The following is a 21,046-nucleotide window of genomic DNA, read 5'->3' as shown; positions in this document are numbered from 1 at the left end:
TGCACCATAGCAGCTTATGGTGCTTTCTGCTCAGATTGTGCCTCCAATCCCACATTGATTTTTTTTATTCTTTGCAGTTTAAAAAAACAATTCATGCTCAAAGTTAACTTTTTAAAACCATTCAACCTAATATATTTATTTCTCTAACTTGTGAATGTGGTCCATGTTCTCTTTTCCTCATCCCCATCACGATACTCCTTTTCCCTAAATCAGGTTCACTTCTTTATCCAGCCCACCCATCCAAGGTCACCAAATCTATGAAGCGATTCTGCTTTTTCTCACATTCTCTCTATGTACAAGATACCTTGTATCATTTGAATGGACAGCAGGAGAGTCGGATATTTATGGTTAGTGGGGGTGGGGTTTTGAAGATTAACCTCATTTGACTAAGAGCCGGGGCATCTGGGAGGAAAAGTATTTTAAGGGGGATGAAGTTCACATCTCCTTGGTGAAATTTCTAGATCCTTATTTCATCCTTTCTGTGGATGCAGACTCAGTCGGAACAGAGGTCATAGTCCTCGCTCTGACTTTCAAAGGAACTTCAAATATGCATGGCTTATTTGGCTTTGCCCGGCGGGGTGAGAATGGCGTTTGTCAGGCGATCGGAAGGGGTGAGGCGATAGTTTATGGTTCAATGGTTTTCATGAAGTCTTCTTGATACGATGAAAGCAGGAAAGGGAAGCTTGTCAATAAGCAAACTTAAGACAAGGTGTGACTCCTAGAAAGAATGACTTGGAAACAACATACAGAAACTCACATATAAAAAGGCCCTGATGAGGCTTGAACTCATGACCCCTGGTTTACAAGACCAGTGCTCTGCCACTGAGCTACAAGGCCAGCCTGCCTGCAGTATGTAAATCGCTTCATGTATTCTTACTGCGGTATGAAGATATCTATGATTTTGAGACTCTGTATGGAAATGCAGTTGCATTTGAATGTCTACATGCGTGCACAAATTGAAGAGCATGCTTAAGACACTTTTCTTGGAAGTAGGAAAAACTCCATTTTGATTTGAGAACATAAGAGTATTCACATTTATGACCATACTGATAGCTCTAGTTAGTATGTCCACAATCAGTGACAGATAGAGAACTCACTTATTAGAAGTGATCTGTCTCTGTGGGGCAGACATATGTCAACAGTCATACACTTGAGATGGCTGAAACTTTAGGAGTAAGAGCTGCTTTCTTATCAGTCTTTCGATCCAAACTGGTTAGAAGTAACCCTGGGCGTCCGAATCGGCTACGCCCACGGAGCAGGCGTAGTGTTGCCTTCTACGCATTTTGCGTAGACAACGTAGCCGGCAACACTACGCCCACTCCGTGTGCGTAGCCGATTCGGCCGCCACCCGCCTCCCTCCCGCCCTCCCCTACATACATTATTTAAGCAACTAACCTTAATGAAACAATTTTTAAAGCACTTACCATGTCCGGGGCTCTTCGGGGGCTCCCTCTTGGAATAGCGTCCCTTCCTGGATACCAATGCGCATGCGCGGCCTCCCGCGCATGCGCATTGGTATCCAGGACGTCGCTATTCCAAGAGGGAGCCCCGGACGAGCCCCGGACACGGTAAGTGCTTTAAAATTGTTTTATTAAGGGTAGTTGCTTAAATAATATATGTAGGGGAGAGCGGGAGGGAGGTGCGTAGTGGGGCTACGCGGAGTGCGGGAGTGGGCGTAGCTTCTCGCCCACTCCGCGTAGCTCCGCGGAGCCCCACTACGCCCACTACGACCAGGGTTAGTTAGAAGGCCAGGAGTGAGGGAAAGGCAATCCTCTGGACACTTCATGAAAGATCTAATTTCAATTAAGCACAAAACACTTCCCTTAATTTGACATAATTGCCAAAATGGAATAGTCAGTTGGGCCCTTCTAGTGGATTATGGCTGTGTCTTGAAAGAGAGTGTATTTGTACTACGAGACATGCCCACCTTCAAAAGAGTGTCTGATGGCGTTCCGACGAAGGTGGGATTCGAACCCACGCGTGCAGAGCACAATGGATTAGCAGTCCATCGCCTTAACCACTCGGCCACCTCGTCTGCCTTAGGTGACTATGTTTCATTTTTTAGGAAATTCTTACGATGTGCTAATTACAAATAATCATAAGTTTCTCCTAGACTGTGTCAGAACTGGCAAATATATGTGGTGTTCAATAGACAGAGCACATGATATAGCAGAATTATCAAATCTGTTCCATTAGGACTGTAGTTTTTAATAGTCATGATAACATGCTAGCATGTGAGTCGATCTTGCACAGTGAATAAGGGAGCAGTGCCAGTATCTACTTGGTCAGCTCTAGATGGCTCAACTGGGGAGGTATGAGAACAGTGAGCTCCAGTGGCGCAATCGGTTAGCGCGCGGTACTTATACAGCAGTACTTGCATTGAGGCATGCCGAGGTTGTGAGTTCGAGCCTCACCTGGAGCAGCTTACTGGTTTTTCATAAACCATTTCACTAAAACTAAAGATTAAACTCAGGGGAAAGACGGCCCTTGCTAGAGAGTTTTTACTTCTTTTCAGGATCTGCGTGTCCGACTCTTCCAGGTGCAAATATCACAATCCTATTCGATGCTCCTTATAAACATTCCATGATGTGCCGTCTTGCATAGCATGCAAACACCACATCAGTGCATTTAAAAATACATTTGTAGAATAATAAATATGATGAAAACATTGTTGTCACGGGATAACCATATACTGAGGAGCTGCAAACAGTGCTGTATCAGCTACTTACAGTAAAATTTAACTGAAAGACATATCAAAAGAAGAGCGTCATCATATTAATGTTTCTAGTCAACATAAGAGTTGCACCATAGCAGCTTATGGTGCTTTCTGCTCAGATTGTGCCTCCAATCCCACATTGATTTTTTTTATTCTTTGCAGTTTAAAAAAACAATTCATGCTCAAAGTTAACTTTTTAAAACCATTCAACCTAATATATTTATTTCTCTAACTTGTGAATGTGGTCCATGTTCTCTTTTCCTCATCCCCATCACGATACTCCTTTTCCCGAAATCAGGTTCACTTCTTTATCCAGCCCACCCATCCAAGGTCACCAAATCTATGAAGCGATTCTGCTTTTTCTCACATTCTCTCTATGTACAAGATACCTTGTATCATTTGAATGGACAGCAGGAGAGTCGGATATTTATGGTTAGTGGGGGTGGGGTTTTGAAGATTAACCTCATTTGACTAAGAGCCGGGGCATCTGGGAGGAAAAGTATTTTAAGGGGGATGAAGTTCACATCTCCTTGGTGAAATTTCTAGATCCTTATTTCATCCTTTCTGTGGATGCAGACTCAGTCGGAACAGAGGTCATAGTCCTCGCTCTGACTTTCAAAGGAACTTCAAATATGCATGGCTTATTTGGCTTTGCCCGGCAGGGCTTGCCCGGCGGGGTGAGAATGGCGTTTGTCAGGCGTTCATCAGGCGATCGGAAGGGGTGAGGCGATAGTTTATGGTTCAATGGTTTTCATGAAGTCTTCTTGATACGATGAAAGCAGGAAAGGGAAGCTTGTCAATAAGCAAACTTAAGACAAGGTGTGACTCCCAGAAAGAATGACTTGGAAACAACATACAGAAACTCACATATAAAAAGGCCCTGATGAGGCTTGAACTCATGACCCCTGGTTTACAAGACCAGTGCTCTGCCACTGAGCTACAAGGCCAGCCTGCCTGCAGTATGTAAATCGCTTCATGTATTCTTACTGCGGTATGAAGATATCTATGATTTTGAGACTCTGTATGGAAATGCAGTTGCATTTGAATGTCTACATGCGTGCACAAATTGAAGAGCATGCTTAAGACACTTTTCTTGGAAGTAGGAAAAACTCCATTTTGATTTGAGAACATAAGAGTATTCACATTTATGACCATACTGATAGCTCTAGTTAGTATGTCCACAATCAGTGACAGATAGAGAACTCACTTATTAGAAGTGATCTGTCTCTGTGGGGCAGACATATGTCAACAGTCATACACTTGAGATGGCTGAAACTTTAGGAGTAAGAGCTGCTTTCTTATCAGTCTATCTATCCAAACTGGTTAGAAGTAACCCTGGGCGTCCGAATCGGCTACGCCCACGGAGTAGGCGTAGTGTTGCCTTCTACGCATTTTGCGTAGACAGCGTAGCCGGCAACACTACGCCCAATCCGTGTGCGTAGCCGATTCTACCGCCACCCGCCTCCCTCCCGCCCTCCCCTACATACATTATTTAAGCAACTAACCTTAATAAAACAGTTTTTAAAGCACTTACCATGTCCGGGGCTCTTCCGGGGCTCCCTCTTGGAATAGCGTCCCTTCCTGGATACCAATGCGCATGCGCGGCCTCCCGCGCATGCACATTGGTATCCAGGACAACGCTATTCCAAGAGGGAGCCCCGGACGAGCCCCTGACACGGTAAGTGCTTTAAAATTGTTTTATTAAGGGTAGTTGCTTAAATAATGTATGTAGGGGAGAACGGGAGGGAGGTGCGTAGTGGGGCTACGCGGAGTGCGGGAGTGGGCGTAGCTTCTCGCCCACTCCGCGTAGCTCCGCGTAGCTCCGCGGAGCCCCACTACGCCCACTACGACCAGGGTTAGTTAGAAGGCCAGGAGTGAGGGAAAGGCAATCCTCTGGACACTTCATGAAAGATCTAATTTCAATTAAGCACAAAACACTTCCCTTAATTTGACATAATTGCCAAAATGGAATAGTCAGTTGGGCCCTTCTAGTGGATTATGGCTGTTTCTTGAAAGAGAGTGTAATTGTACTACGAGACATGCCCACCTTCAAAAGAGTGTCTGATGGCGTTCCGACGAAGGTGGGATTCGAACCCACGCGTGCAGAGCACAATGGATTAGCAGTCCATCGTCTTAACCACTCGGCCACCTCGTCTGCCTTAGGTGACTATGTTTCATTTTTTAGGAAATTCTTACGATGTGCTAATTACAAATAATCATAAGTTTCTCCTAGACTGTGTCAGAACTGGCAAATATATGTGGTGTTCAATAGACAGAGCACATGATATAGCAGAATTATCAAATCTGTTCCATTAGGACTGTAGTTTTTAATAGTCATGATAACATGCTAGCATGTGAGTCGATCTTGCACAGTGAATAAGGGAGCAGTGCCAGTATCTACTTGGTCAGCTCTAGATGGCTCAACTGGGGAGGTATGAGAACAGTGAGCTCCAGTGGCGCAATCGGTTAGCGCGTGGTACTTATACAGCAGAACTTGCATTGAGGCATGCCGAGGTTGTGAGTTTGAACCTCACCTGGAGCAGCTTACTGGTTTTTCATAAACCATTTCACTAAAAGTAAAGATTAAACTCAGGGGAAAGACGGCCCTTGCTAGAGAGTTTTTACTTCTTTTCAGGATCTGCGTGTCCGACTCTTCCAGGTGCAAATATCACAATCCTATTCGATGCTCCTTATAAACATTCCATGATGTGCCGTCTTGCATAGCATGCAAACACCACATCAGTGCATTTAAAAATACATTTGTAGAATAATAAATATGATGAAAACATTGTTGTCACGGGATAACCATATACTGAGGAGCTGCAAACAGTGCTGTATCAGCTACTTACAGTAAAATTTAACTGAAAGACATATCAAAAGAAGAGCGTCATCATATTAATGTTTCTAGTCAACATAAGAGTTGCACCATAGCAGCTTATGGTGCTTTCTGCTCAGATTGTGCCTCCAATCCCACATTGTTTTTTTTTATTCTTTGCAGTTTAAAAAAACAATTCATGCTCAAAGTTAACTTTTTAAAACCATTCAACCTAATATATTTATTTCTCTAACTTGTGAATGTGGTCCATGTTCTCTTTTCCTCATCCCCATCACGATACTCCTTTTCCCGAAATCAGGTTCACTTCTTTATCCAGCCCACCCATCCAAGGTCACCAAATCTATGAAGCGATTCTGCTTTTTCTCACATTCTCTCTATGTACAAGATACCTTGTATCATTTGAATGGACAGCAGGAGAGTCGGATATTTATGGTTAGTGGGGGTGGGGTTTTGAAGATTAACCTCATTTGACTAAGAGCCGGGGCATCTGGGAGGAAAAGTATTTTAAGGGGGATGAAGTTCACATCTCCTTGGTGAAATTTCTAGATCCTTATTTCATCCTTTCTGTGGATGCAGACTCAGTCGGAACAGAGGTCATAGTCCTCGCTCTGACTTTCAAAGGAACTTCAAATATGCATGGCTTATTTGGCTTTGCCCGGCAGGGCTTGCCCGGCGGGGTGAGAATGGCGTTTGTCAGGCGTTCATCAGGCGATCGGAAGGGGTGAGGCGATAGTTTATGGTTCAATGGTTTTCATGAAGTCTTCTTGATACGATGAAAGCAGGAAAGGGAAGCTTGTCAATAAGCAAACTTAAGACAAGGTGTGACTCCTAGAAAGAATGACTTGGAAACAACATACATAAACTCACATATAAAAAGGCCCTGATGAGGCTTGAACTCATGACCCCTGGTTTACAAGACCAGTGCTCTGCCACTGAGCTACAAGGCCAGCCTGCCTGCAGTATGTAAATCGCTTCATGTATTCTTACTGCGGTATGAAGATATCTATGATTTTGAGACTCTGTATGGAAATGCAGTTGCATTTGAATGTCTACATGCGTGCACAAATTGAAGAGCATGCTTAAGACACTTTTCTTGGAAGTAGGAAAAACTCCATTTTGATTTGAGAACATAAGAGTATTCACATTTATGACCATACTGATAGCTCTAGTTAGTATGTCCACAATCAGTGACAGATAGAGAACTCACTTATTAGAAGTGATCTGTCTCTGTGGGGCAGACATATGTCAACAGTCATACACTTGAGATGGCTGAAACTTTAGGAGTAAGAGCTGCTTTCTTATCAGTCTATCTATCCAAACTGGTTAGAAGTAACCCTGGGCGTCCGAATCGGCTACGCCCACGGAGTAGGCGTAGTGTTGCCTTCTACGCATTTTGCGTAGACAGCGTAGCCGGCAACACTACGCCCAATCCGTGTGCGTAGCCGATTCGGCCGCCACCCGCCTCCCTCCCGCCCTCCCCTACATACATTATTTAAGCAACTAACCTTAATAAAACAGTTTTTAAAGCACTTACCATGTCCGGGGCTCTTCCGGGGCTCCCTCTTGGAATAGCGTCCCTTCCTGGATACCAATGCGCATGCGCGGCCTCCCGCGCATGCACATTGGTATCCAGGACAACGCTATTCCAAGAGGGAGCCCCGGACGAGCCCCGGACACGGTAAGTGCTTTAAAATTGTTTTATTAAGGGTAGTTGCTTAAATAATGTATGTAGGGGAGAGCGGGAGGGAGGTGCGTAGTGGGGCTACGCGGAGTGCGGGAGTGGGCGTAGCTTCTCGCCCACTCCGCGTAGCACCGCGTAGCTCCGCGGAGCCCCACTACGCCCACTACGACCAGGGTTAGTTAGAAGGCCAGGAGTGAGGGAAAGGCAATCCTCTGGACACTTCATGAAAGATCTAATTTCAATTAAGCACAAAACACTTCCCTTAATTTGACATAATTGCCAAAATGGAATAGTCAGTTGGGCCCTTCTAGTGGATTATGGCTGTTTCTTGAAAGAGAGTGTAATTGTACTACGAGACATGCCCACCTTCAAAAGAGTGTCTGATGGCGTTCCGACGAAGGTGGGATTCGAACCCACGCGTGCAGAGCACTATGGATTAGCAGTCCATCGTCTTAACCACTCGGCCACCTCGTCTGCCTTAGGTGACTATGTTTCATTTTTTAGGAAATTCTTACGATGTGCTAATTACAAATAATCATAAGTTTCTCTTAGACTGTGTCAGAACTGGCAAATATATGTGGTGTTCAATAGACAGAGCACATGATATAGCAGAATTATCAAATCTGTTCCATTAGGACTGTAGTTTTTAATAGTCATGATAACATGCTAGCATGTGAGTCGATCTTGCACAGTGAATAAGGGAGCAGTGCCAGTATCTACTTGGTCAGCTTTAGATGGCTCAACTGGGGAGGTATGAGAACAGTGAGCTCCAGTGGCGCAATCGGTTAGCGCGCGGTACTTATACAGCAGTACTTGCATTGAGGCATGCCGAGGTTGTGAGTTTGAGCCTCACCTGGAGCAGCTTACTGGTTTTTCATAAACCATTTCACTAAAACTAAAGATTAAACTCAGGGGAAAGAGGGCCCTTGCTAGAGAGTTTTTACTTCTTTTCAGGATCTGCGTGTCCGACTCTTCCAGGTGCAAATATCACAATCCTATACGATGCTCCTTATAAACATTCCATGATGTGCCGTCTTGCATAGCATGCAAACACCACATCAGTGCATTTAAAAATACATTTGTAGAATAATAAATATGATGAAAACATTGTTGTCACGGGATAACCATATACTGAGGAGCTGCAAACAGTGCTGTATCAGCTACTTACAGTAAAATTTAACTGAAAGACATATCAAAAGAAGAGCGTCATCATATTAATGTTTCTAGTCAACATAAGAGTTGCACCATAGCAGCTTATGGTGCTTTCTGCTCAGATTGTGCCTCCAATCCCACATTGATTTTTTTTATTCTTTGCAGTTTAAAAAAACAATTCATGCTCAAAGTTAACTTTTTAAAACCATTCAACCTAATATATTTATTTCTCTAACTTGTGAATGTGGTCCATGTTCTCTTTTCCTCATCCCCATCACGATACTCCTTTTCCCGAAATCAGGTTCACTTCTTTATCCAGCCCACCCATCCAAGGTCACCAAATCTATGAAGCGATTCTGCTTTTTCTCACATTCTCTCTATGTACAAGATACCTTGTATCATTTGAATGGACAGCAGGAGAGTCGGATATTTATGGTTAGTGGGGGTGGGGTTTTGAAGATTAACCTCATTTGACTAAGAGCCGGGGCATCTGGGAGGAAAAGTATTTTAAGGGGGATGAAGTTCACATCTCCTTGGTGAAATTTCTAGATCCTTATTTCATCCTTTCTGTGGATGCAGACTCAGTCGGAACAGAGGTCATAGTCCTCGCTCTGACTTTCAAAGGAACTTCAAATATGCATGGCTTATTTGGCTTTGCCCGGCGGGGTGAGAATGGCGTTTGTCAGGCGTTCATCAGGCGATCGGAAGGGGTGAGGCGATAGTTTATGGTTTTCATGAAGTCTTCTTGATACGATGAAAGCAGGAAAGGGAAGCTTGTCAATAAGCAAACTTAAGACAAGGTGTGACTCCTAGAAAGAATGACTTGGAAACAACATACAGAAACTCACATATAAAAAGGCCCTGATGAGGCTTGAACTCATGACCCCTGGTTTACAAGACCAGTGCTCTGCCACTGAGCTACAAGGCCAGCCTGCCTGCAGTATGTAAATCGCTTCATGTATTCTTACTGCGGTATGAAGATATCTATGATTTTGAGACTCTGTATGGAAATGCAGTTGCATTTGAATGTCTACATGCGTGCACAAATTGAAGAGCATGCTTAAGACACTTTTCTTGGAAGTAGGAAAAACTCCATTTTGATTTGAGAACATAAGAGTATTCACATTTATGACCATACTGATAGCTCTAGTTAGTATGTCCACAATCAGTGACAGATAGAGAACTCACTTATTAGAAGTGATCTGTCTCTGTGGGGCAGACATATGTCAACAGTCATACACTTGAGATGGCTGAAACTTTAGGAGTAAGAGCTGCTTTCTTATCAGTCTATCTATCCAAACTGGTTAGAAGTAACCCTGGGCGTCCGAATCGGCTACGCCCACGGAGTAGGCGTAGTGTTGCCTTCTACGCATTTTGCGTAGACAGCGTAGCCGGCAACACTACGCCCAATCCGTGTGCGTAGCCGATTCGGCCGCCACCCGCCTCCCTCCCGCCCTCCCCTACATACATTATTTAAGCAACTAACCTTAATAAAACAGTTTTTAAAGCACTTACCATGTCCGGGGCTCTTCCGGGGCTCCCTCTTGGAATAGCGTCCCTTCCTGGATACCAATGCGCATGCGCGGCCTCCCGCGCATGCACATTGGTATCCAGGACAACGCTATTCCAAGAGGGAGCCCCGGACGAGCCCCGGACACGGTAAGTGCTTTAAAATTGTTTTATTAAGGGTAGTTGCTTAAATAATGTATGTAGGGGAGAGCGGGAGGGAGGTGCGTAGTGGGGCTACGCGGAGTGCGGGAGTGGGCGTAGCTTCTCGCCCACTCCGCGTAGCTCCGCGTAGCTCCGCGGAGCCCCACTACGCCCACTACGACCAGGGTTAGTTAGAAGGCCAGGAGTGAGGGAAAGGCAATCCTCTGGACACTTCATGAAAGATCTAATTTCAATTAAGCACAAAACACTTCCCTTAATTTGACATAATTGCCAAAATGGAATAGTCAGTTGGGCCCTTCTAGTGGATTATGGCTGTTTCTTGAAAGAGAGTGTAATTGTACTACGAGACATGCCCACCTTCAAAAGAGTGTCTGATGGCGTTCCGACGAAGGTGGGATTCGAACCCACACGTGCAGAGCACTATGGATTAGCAGTCCATCGTCTTAACCACTCGGCCACCTCGTCTGCCTTAGGTGACTATGTTTCATTTTTTAGGAAATTCTTACGATGTGCTAATTACAAATAATCATAAGTTTCTCCTAGACTGTGTCAGAACTGGCAAATATATGTGGTGTTCAATAGACAGAGCACATGATATAGCAGAATTATCAAATCTGTTCCATTAGGACTGTAGTTTTTAATAGTCATGATAACATGCTAGCATGTGAGTCGATCTTGCACAGTGAATAAGGGAGCAGTGCCAGTATCTACTTGGTCAGCTTTAGATGGCTCAACTGGGGAGGTATGAGAACAGTGAGCTCCAGTGGCGCAATCGGTTAGCGCGCGGTACTTATACAGCAGTACTTGCATTGAGGCATGCCGAGGTTGTGAGTTTGAGCCTCACCTGGAGCAGCTTACTGGTTTTTCATAAACCATTTCACTAAAACTAAAGATTAAACTCAGGGGAAAGAGGGCCCTTGCTAGAGAGTTTTTACTTCTTTTCAGGATCTGCGTGTCCGACTCTTCCAGGTGCAAATATCACAATCCTATACGATGCTCCTTATAAACATTCCATGATGTGCCGTCTTGCATAGCATGCAAACACCACATCAGTGCATTTAAAAATACATTTGTAGAATAATAAATATGATGAAAACATTGTTGTCACGGGATAACCATATACTGAGGAGCTGCAAACAGTGCTGTATCAGCTACTTACAGTAAAATTTAACTGAAAGACATATCAAAAGAAGAGCGTCATCATATTAATGTTTCTAGTCAACATAAGAGTTGCACCATAGCAGCTTATGGTGCTTTCTGCTCAGATTGTGCCTCCAATCCCACATTGATTTTTTTTATTCTTTGCAGTTTAAAAAAACAATTCATGCTCAAAGTTAACTTTTTAAAACCGTTCAACCTAATATATTTATTTCTCTAACTTGTGAATGTGGTCCATGTTCTCTTTTCCTCATCCCCATCACGATACTCCTTTTCCCGAAATCAGGTTCACTTCTTTATCCAGCCCACCCATCCAAGGTCACCAAATCTATGAAGCGATTCTGCTTTTTCTCACATTCTCTCTATGTACAAGATACCTTGTATCATTTGAATGGACAGCAGGAGAGTCGGATATTTATGGTTAGTGGGGGTGGGGTTTTGAAGATTAACCTCATTTGACTAAGAGCCGGGGCATCTGGGAGGAAAAGTATTTTAAGGGGGATGAAGTTCACATCTCCTTGGTGAAATTTCTAGATCCTTATTTCATCCTTTCTGTGGATGCAGACTCAGTCGGAACAGAGGTCATAGTCCTCGCTCTGACTTTCAAAGGAACTTCAAATATGCATGGCTTATTTGGCTTTGCCCGGCAGGGCTTGCCCGGCGGGGTGAGAATGGCGTTTGTCAGGCGATCGGAAGGGGTGAGGCGATAGTTTATGGTTCAATGGTTTTCATGAAGTCTTCTTGATACGATGAAAGCAGGAAAGGGAAGCTTGTCAATAAGCAAACTTAAGACAAGGTGTGACTCCTAGAAAGAATGACTTGGAAACAACATACAGAAACTCACATATAAAAAGGCCCTGATGAGGCTTGAACTCATGACCCCTGGTTTACAAGACCAGTGCTCTGCCACTGAGCTACAAGGCCAGCCTGCCTGCAGTATGTAAATCGCTTCATGTATTCTTACTGCGGTATGAAGATATCTATGATTTTGAGACTCTGTATGGAAATGCAGTTGCATTTGAATGTCTACATGCGTGCACAAATTGAAGAGCATGCTTAAGACACTTTTCTTGGAAGTAGGAAAAACTCCATTTTGATTTGAGAACAGAAGAGTATTCACATTTATGACCATACTGATAGCTCTAGTTAGTATGTCCACAATCAGTGACAGATAGAGAACTCACTTATTAGAAGTGATCTGTCTCTGTTGGGCAGACATATGTCAACAGTCATACACTTGAGATGGCTGAAACTTTAGGAGTAAGAGCTGCTTTCTTATCAGTCTATCTATCCAAACTGGTTAGAAGTAACCCTGGGCGTCCGAATCGGCTACGCCCACGGAGTAGGCGTAGTGTTGCCTTCTACGCATTTTGCGTAGACAGCGTAGCCGGCAACACTACGCCCACTCCGTGTGCGTAGCCGATTCGGCCGCCACCCGCCTCCCTCCCGCCCTCCCCTACATACATTATTTAAGCAACTAACCTTAATAAAACAATTTTTAAAGCACTTACCATGTCCGGGGCTCTTCCGGGGCTCCCTCTTGGAATAGCGTCCCTTCCTGGATACCAATGCGCATGCGCGGCCTCCCGCGCATGCGCATTGGTATCCAGGACGACGCTATTCCAAGAGGGAGCCCCGGACGAGCCCCGGACACGGTAAGTGCTTTAAAATTGTTTTATTAAGGGTAGTTGCTTAAATAATGTATGTAGGGGAGAGCGGGAGGGAGGTGCGTAGTGGGGCTACGCGGAGTGCGGGAGTGGGCGTAGCTTCTCGCCCACTCCGCGTAGCTCCGCGGAGCCCCACTACGCCCACTACGACCAGGGTTAGTTAGAAGGCCAGGAGTGAGGGAAAGGCAATCCTCTGGACACTTCATGAAAGATCTAATTTCAATTAAGCACAAAACACTTCCCTTAATTTGACATAATTGCCAAAATGGAATAGTCAGTTGGGCCCTTCTAGTGGATTATGGCTGTGTCTTGAAAGAGAGTGTAATTTTACTACGAGACATGCCCACCTTCAAAAGAGTGTCTGATGGCGTTACGACGAAGGTGGGATTCGAACCCACGCGTGCAGAGCACAATGGATTAGCAGTCCATCGCCTTAACCACTCGGCCACCTCGTCTGCCTTAGGTGACTATGTTTCATTTTTTAGGAAATTCTTACGATGTGCTAATTACAAATAATCATAAGTTTCTCCTAGACTGTGTCAGAACTGGCAAATATATGTGGTGTTCAATAGACAGAGCACATGATATAGCAGAATTATCAAATCTGTTCCATTAGGACTGTAGTTTTTAATAGTCATGATAACATGCTAGCATGTGAGTCGATCTTGCACAGTGAATAAGGGAGCAGTGCCAGTATCTACATGGTCAGCTCTAGATGGCTCAACTGGGGAGGTATGAGAACAGTGAGCTCCAGTGGCGCAATCGGTTAGCACGCGGTACTTATACAGCAGTACTTGCATTGAGGCATGCCGAGGTTGTGAGTTCAAGCCTCACCTGGAGCAGCTTACTGGTTTTTCATAAACCATTTCACTAAAAGTAAAGATTAAACTCAGGGGAAAGACGGCCCTTGCTAGAGAGTTTTTACTTCTTTTCAGGATCTGCGTGTCCGACTCTTCCAGGTGCAAATATCACAATCCTATTCGATGCTCCTTATAAACATTCCATGATGTACCGTCTTGCATAGCATGCAAACACCACATCAGTGCATTTAAAAATACATTTGTAGAATAATAAATATGATGAAAACATTGTTGTCACGGGATAACCATATAATGAGGAGCTGCAAACAGTGCTGTATCAGCTACTTACAGTAAAATTTAACTGAAAGACATATCAAAAGAAGAGCGTCCTCATATTAATGTTTCTAGTCAACATAAGAGTTGCACCATAGCAGCTTATGGTGCTTTCTGCTCAGATTGTGCCTCCAATCCCACATTGATTTTTTTTATTCTTTGCAGTTTAAAAAAACAATTCATGCTCAAAGTTAACTTTTTAAAACCATTCAACCTAATATATTTATTTCTCTAACTTGTGAATGTGGTCCATGTTCTCTTTTCCTCATCCCCATCACGATACTCCTTTTCCCGAAATCAGGTTCACTTCTTTATCCAGCCCACCCATCCAAGGTCACCAAATCTATGAAGCGATTCTGCTTTTTCTCACATTCTCTCTATGTACAAGATACCTTGTATCATTTGAATGGACAGCAGGAGAGTCGGATATTTATGGTTAGTGGGGGTGGGGTTTTGAAGATTAACCTCATTTGACTAAGAGCCGGGGCATCTGGGAGGAAAAGTATTTTAAGGGGGATGAAGTTCACATCTCCTTGGTGAAATTTCTAGATCCTTATTTCATCCTTTCTGTGGATGCAGACTCAGTCGGAACAGAGGTCATAGTCCTCGCTCTGACTTTCAAAGGAACTTCAAATATGCATGGCTTATTTGGCTTTGCCCGGCGGGGTGAGAATGGCGTTTGTCAGGCGTTCATCAGGCGATCGGAAGGGGTGAGGCGATAGTTTATGGTTCAATGGTTTTCATGAAGTCTTCTTGATACGATGAAAGCAGGAAAGGGAAGCTTGTCAATAAGCAAACTTAAGACAAGGTGTGACTCCTAGAAAGAATGACTTGGAAACAACATACAGAAACTCACATATAAAAAGGCCCTGATGAGGCTTGAACTCATGACCCCTGGTTTACAAGACCAGTGCTCTGCCACTGAGCTACAAGGCCAGCCTGCCTGCAGTATGTAAATCGCTTCATGTATTCTTACTGCGGTATGAAGATATCTATGATTTTGAGACTCTGTATGGAAATGCAGTTGCATTTGAATGTCTACATGCGTGCACAAATTGAAGAGCATGCTTAAGACACTTTTCTTGGAAGTAGGAAAAACTCCATTTTGATTTGAGAACATAAGAGTATTCACATTTATGACCATACTGATAGCTCTAGTTAGTATGTCCACAATCAGTGACAGATAGAGAACTCACTTATTAGAAGTGATCTGTCTCTGTGGGGCAGACATATGTCAACAGTCATACACTTGAGATGGCTGAAACTTTAGGAGTAAGAGCTGCTTTCTTATCAGTCTATCTATCCAAACTGGTTAGAAGTAACCCTGGGCGTCCGAATCGGCTACGCCCACGGAGTAGGCGTAGTGTTGCCTTCTACGCATTTTGCGTAGACAGCGTAGCCGGCAACACTACGCCCAATCCGTGTGCGTAGCCGATTCGGCCGCCACCCGCCTCCCTCCCGCCCTCCCCTACATACATTATATAAGCAACTAACCTTAATAAAACAGTTTTTAAAGCACTTACCATGTCCGGGGCTCTTCCGGGGCTCCCTCTTGGAATAGCGTCCCTTCCTGGATACCAATGCGCATGCGCGGCCTCCCGCGCATGCACATTGGTATCCAGGACAACGCTATTCCAAGAGGGAGCCCCGGACGAGCCCCGGACACGGTAAGTGCTTTAAAATTGTTTTATTAAGGGTAGTTGCTTAAATAATGTATGTAGGGGAGAGCGGGAGGGAGGTGCGTAGTGGGGCTACGCGGAGTGCGGGAGTGGGCGTAGCTTCTCGCCCACTCCGCGTAGCTCCGCGTAGCTCCGCGGAGCCCCACTACGCCCACTACGACCAGGGTTAGTTAGAAGGCCAGGAGTGAGGGAAAGGCAATCCTCTGGACACTTCATGAAAGATCTAATTTCAATTAAGCACAAAACACTTCCCTTAATTTGACATAATTGCCAAAATGGAATAGTCAGTTGGGCCCTTCTAGTGGATTATGGCTGTTTCTTGAAAGAGAGTGTAATTGTACTACGAGACATGCCCACCTTCAAAAGAGTGTCTGATGGCGTTCCGACGAAGGTGGGATTCGAACCCACGCGTGCAGAGCACTATGGATTAGCAGTCCATCGTCTTAACCACTCGGCCACCTCGTCTGCCTTAGGTGACTATGTTTCATTTTTTAGGAAATTCTTACGATGTGCTAATTACAAATAATCATAAGTTTCTCCTAGACTGTGTCAGAACTGGCAAATATATGTGGTGTTCAATAGACAGAGCACATGATATAGCAGAATTATCAAATCTGTTCCATTAGGACTGTAGTTTTTAATAGTCATGATAACATGCTAGCATGTGAGTCGATCTTGCACAGTGAATAAGGGAGCAGTGCCAGTATCTACTTGGTCAGCTTTAGATGGCTCAACTGGGGAGGTATGAGAACAGTGAGCTCCAGTGGCGCAATCGGTTAGCGCGCGGTACTTATACAGCAGTACTTGCATTGAGGCATGCCGAGGTTGTGAGTTTGAGCCTCACCTGGAGCAGCTTACTGGTTTTTCATAAACCATTTCACTAAAACTAAAGATTAAACTCAGGGGAAAGAGGGCCCTTGCTAGAGAGTTTTTACTTCTATTCAGGATCTGCGTGTCCGACTCTTCCAGGTGCAAATATCACAATCCTATACGATGCTCCTTATAAACATTCCATGATGTGCCGTCTTGCATAGCATGCAAACACCACATCAGTGCATTTAAAAATACATTTGTAGAATAATAAATATGATGAAAACATTGTTGTCACGGGATAACCATATACTGAGGAGCTGCAAACAGTGCTGTATCAGCTACTTACAGTAAAATTTAACTGAAAGACATATCAAAAGAAGAGCGTCATCATATTAATGTTTCTAGTCAACATAAGAGTTGCACCATAGCAGCTTATGGTGCTTTCTGCTCAGATTGTGCCTCCAATCCCACATTGATTTTTTTTATTCTTTGCAGTTTAAAAAAACAATTCATGCTCAAAGTTAACTTTTTAAAACCATTCAACCTAATATATTTATTTCTCTAACTTGTGAATGTGGTACATGTTCTCTTTTCCTCATCCCCATCACGGTACTCCTTTTCCCGAAATCAGGTTCACTTCTTTATCCAGCCCACCCATCCAAGGTCACCAAATCTATGAAGCGATTCTGCTTTTTCTCACATTCTCTCTATGTGCAAGATACCTTGTATCATTTGAATGGACAGCAGGAGAGTCGGATATTTATGGTTAGTGGGGGTGGGGTTTTGAAGATTAACCTCATTTGACTAAGAGCCGGGGCATCTGGGAGGAAAAGTATTTTAAGGGGGATGAAGTTCACATCTCCTTGGTGAAATTTCTAGATCCTTATTTCATCCTTTCTGTGGATGCAGACTCAGTCGGAACAGAGGTCATAGTCCTCGCTCTGACTTTCAAAGGAACTTCAAATATGCATGGCTTATTTGGCTTTGCCCGGCAGGGCTTGCCCGGCGGGGTGAGAATGGCGTTTGTCAGGCGTTCGTCAGGCGATCGGAAGGGGTGAGGCGATAGTTTATGGTTCAATGGTTTTCATGAAGTCTTCTTGATACGATGAAAGCAGGAAAGGGAAGCTTGTCAATAAGCAAACTTAAGACAAGGTGTGACTCCTAGAAAGAATGACTTGGAAACAACATACAGAAACTCACATATAAAAAGGCCCTGATGAGGCTTGAACTCATGACCCCTGGTTTACAAGACCAGTGCTCTGCCACTGAGCTACAAGGCCAGCCTGCCTGCAGTATGTAAATCGCTTCATGTATTCTTACTGCGGTATGAAGATATCTATGATTTTGAGACTCTGTATGGAAATGCAGTTGCATTTGAATGTCTACATGCGTGCACAAATTGAAGAGCATGCTTAAGACACTTTTCTTGGAAGTAGGAAAAACTCCATTTTGATTTGAGAACAGAAGAGTATTCACATTTATGACCATACTGATAGCTCTAGTTAGTATGTCCACATTCAGTGACAGATAGAGAACTCACTTATTAGAAGTGATCTGTCTCTGTTGGGCAGACATATGTCAACAGTCATACACTTGAGATGGCTGAAACTTTAGGAGTAAGAGCTGCTTTCTTATCAGTCTATCTATCCAAACTGGTTAGAAGTAACCCTGGGCGTCCGAATCGGCTACGCCCACGGAGTAGGCGTAGTGTTGCCTTCTACGCATTTTGCGTAGACAGCGTAGCCGGCAACACTACGCCCACTCCGTGTGCGTAGCCGATTCGGCCGCCACCCGCCTCCCTCCCGCCCTCCCCTACATACATTATTTAAGCAACTAACCTTAATAAAACAATTTTTAAAGCACTTACCATGTCCGGGGCTCTTCCGGGGCTCCCTCTTGGAATAGCGTCCCTTCCTGGATACCAATGCGCATGCGCGGCCTCCCGCGCATGCGCATTGGTATCCAGGACGACGCTATTCCAAGAGGGAGCCCCGGACGAGCCCCGGACACGGTAAGTGCTTTAAAATTGTTTTATTAAGGGTAGTTGCTTAAATAATGTATGTAGGGGAGAGCGGGAGGGAGGTGCGTAGTGGGGCTACGCGGAGTGCGGGAGTGGGCGTAGCTTCTCGCCCACTCCGCGTAGCTCCGCGGAGCCCCACTACGCCCACTACGACCAGGGTTAGTTAGAAGGCCAGGAGTGAGGGAAAGGCAATCCTCTGGACACTTCATGAAAGATCTAATTTCAATTAAGCACAAAACACTTCCCTTAATTTGACATAATTGCCAAAATGGAATAGTCAGTTGGGCCCTTCTAGTGGATTATGGCTGTGTCTTGAAAGAGAGTGTAATTTTACTACGAGACATGCCCACCTTCAAAAGAGTGTCTGATGGCGTTACGACGAAGGTGGGATTCAAACCCACGCGTGCAGAGCACAATGGATTAGCAGTCCATCGCCTTAACCACTCGGCCACCTCGTCTGCCTTAGGTGACTATGTTTCATTTTTTAGGAAATTGTTACTATGTGCTAATTACAAATAATCATAAGTTTCTCCTAGACTGTGTCAGAACTGGCAAATATATGTGGTGTTCAATAGACAGAGCACATGATATAGCAGAATTATCAAATCTGTTCCATTAGGACTGTAGTTTTTAATAGTCATGATAACATGCTAGCATGTGAGTCGATCTTGCACAGTGAATAAGGGAGCAGTGCCAGTATCTACTTGGTCAGCTCTAGATGGCTCAACTGGGGAGGTATGAGAACAGTGAGTTCCAGTGGCGCAATCGGTTAGCACGCGGTACTTATACAGCAGTACTTGCATTGAGGCATGCCGAGGTTGTGAGTTCAAGCCTCACCTGGAGCAGCTTACTGGTTTTTCATAAACCATTTCACTAAAAGTAAAGATTAAACTCAGGGGAAAGACGGCCCTTGCTAGAGAGTTTTTACTTCTTTTCAGGATCTGCGTGTCCGACTCTTCCAGGTGCAAATATCACAATCCTATTCGATGCTCCTTATAAACATTCCATGATGTGCCGTCTTGCATAGCATGCAAACACCACATCAGTGCATTTAAAAATACATTTGTAGAATAATAAATATGATGAAAACATTGTTGTCACGGGATAACCATATACTGAGGAGCTGCAAACAGTGCTGTATCAGCTACTTACAATAAAATTTAACTGAAAGACATATCAAAAGAAGAGCGTCATCATATTAATGTTTCTAGTCAACATAAGAGTTGCACCATAGCAGCTTATGGTGCTTTCTGCTCAGATTGTGCCTCCAATCCCACATTGATTTTTTTTATTCTTTGCAGTTTAAAAAAACAATTCATGCTCAAAGTTAACTTTTTAAAACCATTCAACCTAATATATTTATTTCTCTAACTTGTGAATGTGGTCCATGTTCTCTTTTCCTCATCCCCATCACGATACTCCTTTTCCCGAAATCAGGTTCACTTCTTTATCCAGCCCACCCATCCAAGGTCACCAAATCTATGAAGCGATTCTGCTTTTTCTCACATTCTCTCTATGTACAAGATACCTTGTATCATTTGAATGGACAGCAGGAGAGTCGGATATTTATGGTTAGTGGGGGTGGGGTTTTGAAGATTAACCTCATTTGACTAAGAGCCGGGGCATCTGGGAGGAAAAGTATTTTAAGGGGGATGAAGTTCACATCTCCTTGGTGAAATTTCTAGATCCTTATTTCATCCTTTCTGTGGATGCAGACTCAGTCGGAACAGAGGTCATAGTCCTCGCTCTGACTTTCAAAGGAACTTCAAATATGCATGGCTTATTTGGCTTTGCCCGGCAGGGCTTGCCCGGCGGGGTGAGAATGGCGTTTGTCAGGCGATCGGAAGGGGTGAGGCGATAGTTTATGGTTCAATGGTTTTCATGAAGTCTTCTTGATACGATGAAAGCAGGAAAGGGAAGCTTGTCAATAAGCAAACTTAAGACAAGGTGTGACTCCTAGAAAGAATGACTTGGAAACAACATACAGAAACTCACATATAAAAAGGCCCTGATGAGGCTTGAACTCATGACCCCTGGTTTACAAGACCAGTGCTCTGCCACTGAGCTACAAGGCCAGCCTGCCTGCAGTATGTAAATCGCTTCATGTATTCTTACTGCGGTATGAAGATATCTATGATTTTGAGACTCTGTATGGAAATGCAGTTGCATTTGAATGTCTACATGCGTGCACAAATTGAAGAGCATGCTTAAGACACTTTTCTTGGAAGTAGGAAAAACTCCATTTTGATTTGAGAACATAAGAGTATTCACATTTATGACCATACTGATAGCTCTAGTTCGTATGTCCACAATCAGTGACAGATAGAGAACTCACTTATTAGAAGTGATCTGTCTCTGTGGGGCAGACATATGTCAACAGTCATACACTTGAGATGGCTGAAACTTTAGGAGTAAGAGCTGCTTTCTTATCAGTCTATCTATCCAAACTGGTTAGAAGTAACCCTGGGCGTCCGAATCGGCTACGCCCACGGAGTAGGCGTAGTGTTGCCTTCTACGCAT

The 21,046-nt window shown here is 44.1% G+C and overlaps 22 non-coding genes across 22 annotated transcripts; 7 read left to right on the top strand and 15 right to left on the bottom strand.

Moving 5' to 3' along the window:
* Nucleotides 1-765: 765 nt before the first annotated feature.
* Nucleotides 766-837, bottom strand: TRNAT-UGU (transfer RNA threonine (anticodon UGU)). The gene has a single exon. It is a non-coding gene; the product is annotated as a tRNA-Thr (tRNA).
* A 1,116-nt stretch (nucleotides 838-1,953) lies between these two features.
* On the bottom strand, nucleotides 1,954-2,035 carry TRNAS-GCU (transfer RNA serine (anticodon GCU)). The gene has a single exon. It is a non-coding gene; the product is annotated as a tRNA-Ser (tRNA).
* A 292-nt stretch (nucleotides 2,036-2,327) lies between these two features.
* Nucleotides 2,328-2,422, top strand: TRNAI-UAU (transfer RNA isoleucine (anticodon UAU)). Its single transcript has 2 exons — nucleotides 2,328-2,365; nucleotides 2,387-2,422. It is a non-coding gene; the product is annotated as a tRNA-Ile (tRNA).
* Nucleotides 2,423-3,591: 1,169 nt separating this feature from the next.
* On the bottom strand, nucleotides 3,592-3,663 carry TRNAT-UGU (transfer RNA threonine (anticodon UGU)). The gene has a single exon. It is a non-coding gene; the product is annotated as a tRNA-Thr (tRNA).
* Nucleotides 3,664-4,789: 1,126 nt separating this feature from the next.
* Nucleotides 4,790-4,871, bottom strand: TRNAS-GCU (transfer RNA serine (anticodon GCU)). The gene has a single exon. It is a non-coding gene; the product is annotated as a tRNA-Ser (tRNA).
* A 292-nt stretch (nucleotides 4,872-5,163) lies between these two features.
* TRNAI-UAU (transfer RNA isoleucine (anticodon UAU)) lies at nucleotides 5,164-5,258 on the top strand. The gene is made up of 2 exons: nucleotides 5,164-5,201; nucleotides 5,223-5,258. It is a non-coding gene; the product is annotated as a tRNA-Ile (tRNA).
* Nucleotides 5,259-6,427: 1,169 nt separating this feature from the next.
* Nucleotides 6,428-6,499, bottom strand: TRNAT-UGU (transfer RNA threonine (anticodon UGU)). Its single transcript has one exon. It is a non-coding gene; the product is annotated as a tRNA-Thr (tRNA).
* Nucleotides 6,500-7,625: 1,126 nt separating this feature from the next.
* TRNAS-GCU (transfer RNA serine (anticodon GCU)) lies at nucleotides 7,626-7,707 on the bottom strand. The gene has a single exon. It is a non-coding gene; the product is annotated as a tRNA-Ser (tRNA).
* A 292-nt stretch (nucleotides 7,708-7,999) lies between these two features.
* On the top strand, nucleotides 8,000-8,094 carry TRNAI-UAU (transfer RNA isoleucine (anticodon UAU)). Its single transcript has 2 exons — nucleotides 8,000-8,037; nucleotides 8,059-8,094. It is a non-coding gene; the product is annotated as a tRNA-Ile (tRNA).
* A 1,147-nt stretch (nucleotides 8,095-9,241) lies between these two features.
* On the bottom strand, nucleotides 9,242-9,313 carry TRNAT-UGU (transfer RNA threonine (anticodon UGU)). The gene has a single exon. It is a non-coding gene; the product is annotated as a tRNA-Thr (tRNA).
* A 1,126-nt stretch (nucleotides 9,314-10,439) lies between these two features.
* TRNAS-GCU (transfer RNA serine (anticodon GCU)) lies at nucleotides 10,440-10,521 on the bottom strand. Its single transcript has one exon. It is a non-coding gene; the product is annotated as a tRNA-Ser (tRNA).
* Nucleotides 10,522-10,813: 292 nt separating this feature from the next.
* TRNAI-UAU (transfer RNA isoleucine (anticodon UAU)) lies at nucleotides 10,814-10,908 on the top strand. Its single transcript has 2 exons — nucleotides 10,814-10,851; nucleotides 10,873-10,908. It is a non-coding gene; the product is annotated as a tRNA-Ile (tRNA).
* Nucleotides 10,909-12,066: 1,158 nt separating this feature from the next.
* On the bottom strand, nucleotides 12,067-12,138 carry TRNAT-UGU (transfer RNA threonine (anticodon UGU)). The gene has a single exon. It is a non-coding gene; the product is annotated as a tRNA-Thr (tRNA).
* Nucleotides 12,139-13,254: 1,116 nt separating this feature from the next.
* Nucleotides 13,255-13,336, bottom strand: TRNAS-GCU (transfer RNA serine (anticodon GCU)). The gene has a single exon. It is a non-coding gene; the product is annotated as a tRNA-Ser (tRNA).
* A 292-nt stretch (nucleotides 13,337-13,628) lies between these two features.
* Nucleotides 13,629-13,723, top strand: TRNAI-UAU (transfer RNA isoleucine (anticodon UAU)). The gene is made up of 2 exons: nucleotides 13,629-13,666; nucleotides 13,688-13,723. It is a non-coding gene; the product is annotated as a tRNA-Ile (tRNA).
* Nucleotides 13,724-14,878: 1,155 nt separating this feature from the next.
* TRNAT-UGU (transfer RNA threonine (anticodon UGU)) lies at nucleotides 14,879-14,950 on the bottom strand. Its single transcript has one exon. It is a non-coding gene; the product is annotated as a tRNA-Thr (tRNA).
* Nucleotides 14,951-16,076: 1,126 nt separating this feature from the next.
* TRNAS-GCU (transfer RNA serine (anticodon GCU)) lies at nucleotides 16,077-16,158 on the bottom strand. The gene has a single exon. It is a non-coding gene; the product is annotated as a tRNA-Ser (tRNA).
* Nucleotides 16,159-16,450: 292 nt separating this feature from the next.
* Nucleotides 16,451-16,545, top strand: TRNAI-UAU (transfer RNA isoleucine (anticodon UAU)). Its single transcript has 2 exons — nucleotides 16,451-16,488; nucleotides 16,510-16,545. It is a non-coding gene; the product is annotated as a tRNA-Ile (tRNA).
* Nucleotides 16,546-17,714: 1,169 nt separating this feature from the next.
* Nucleotides 17,715-17,786, bottom strand: TRNAT-UGU (transfer RNA threonine (anticodon UGU)). The gene has a single exon. It is a non-coding gene; the product is annotated as a tRNA-Thr (tRNA).
* Nucleotides 17,787-18,902: 1,116 nt separating this feature from the next.
* TRNAS-GCU (transfer RNA serine (anticodon GCU)) lies at nucleotides 18,903-18,984 on the bottom strand. The gene has a single exon. It is a non-coding gene; the product is annotated as a tRNA-Ser (tRNA).
* Nucleotides 18,985-19,276: 292 nt separating this feature from the next.
* TRNAI-UAU (transfer RNA isoleucine (anticodon UAU)) lies at nucleotides 19,277-19,371 on the top strand. The gene is made up of 2 exons: nucleotides 19,277-19,314; nucleotides 19,336-19,371. It is a non-coding gene; the product is annotated as a tRNA-Ile (tRNA).
* A 1,158-nt stretch (nucleotides 19,372-20,529) lies between these two features.
* On the bottom strand, nucleotides 20,530-20,601 carry TRNAT-UGU (transfer RNA threonine (anticodon UGU)). The gene has a single exon. It is a non-coding gene; the product is annotated as a tRNA-Thr (tRNA).
* Between the last annotated feature and the right edge of the window lie 445 nt (nucleotides 20,602-21,046).

Source organism: Lissotriton helveticus, chromosome 5_1 (assembly GCF_964261635.1).
Source record: "Lissotriton helveticus chromosome 5_1, aLisHel1.1, whole genome shotgun sequence".
Classification (NCBI taxonomy): domain Eukaryota; kingdom Metazoa; phylum Chordata; class Amphibia; order Caudata; family Salamandridae; genus Lissotriton; species Lissotriton helveticus.
This window is presented reverse-complemented; position numbering and strand designations above follow the sequence as displayed.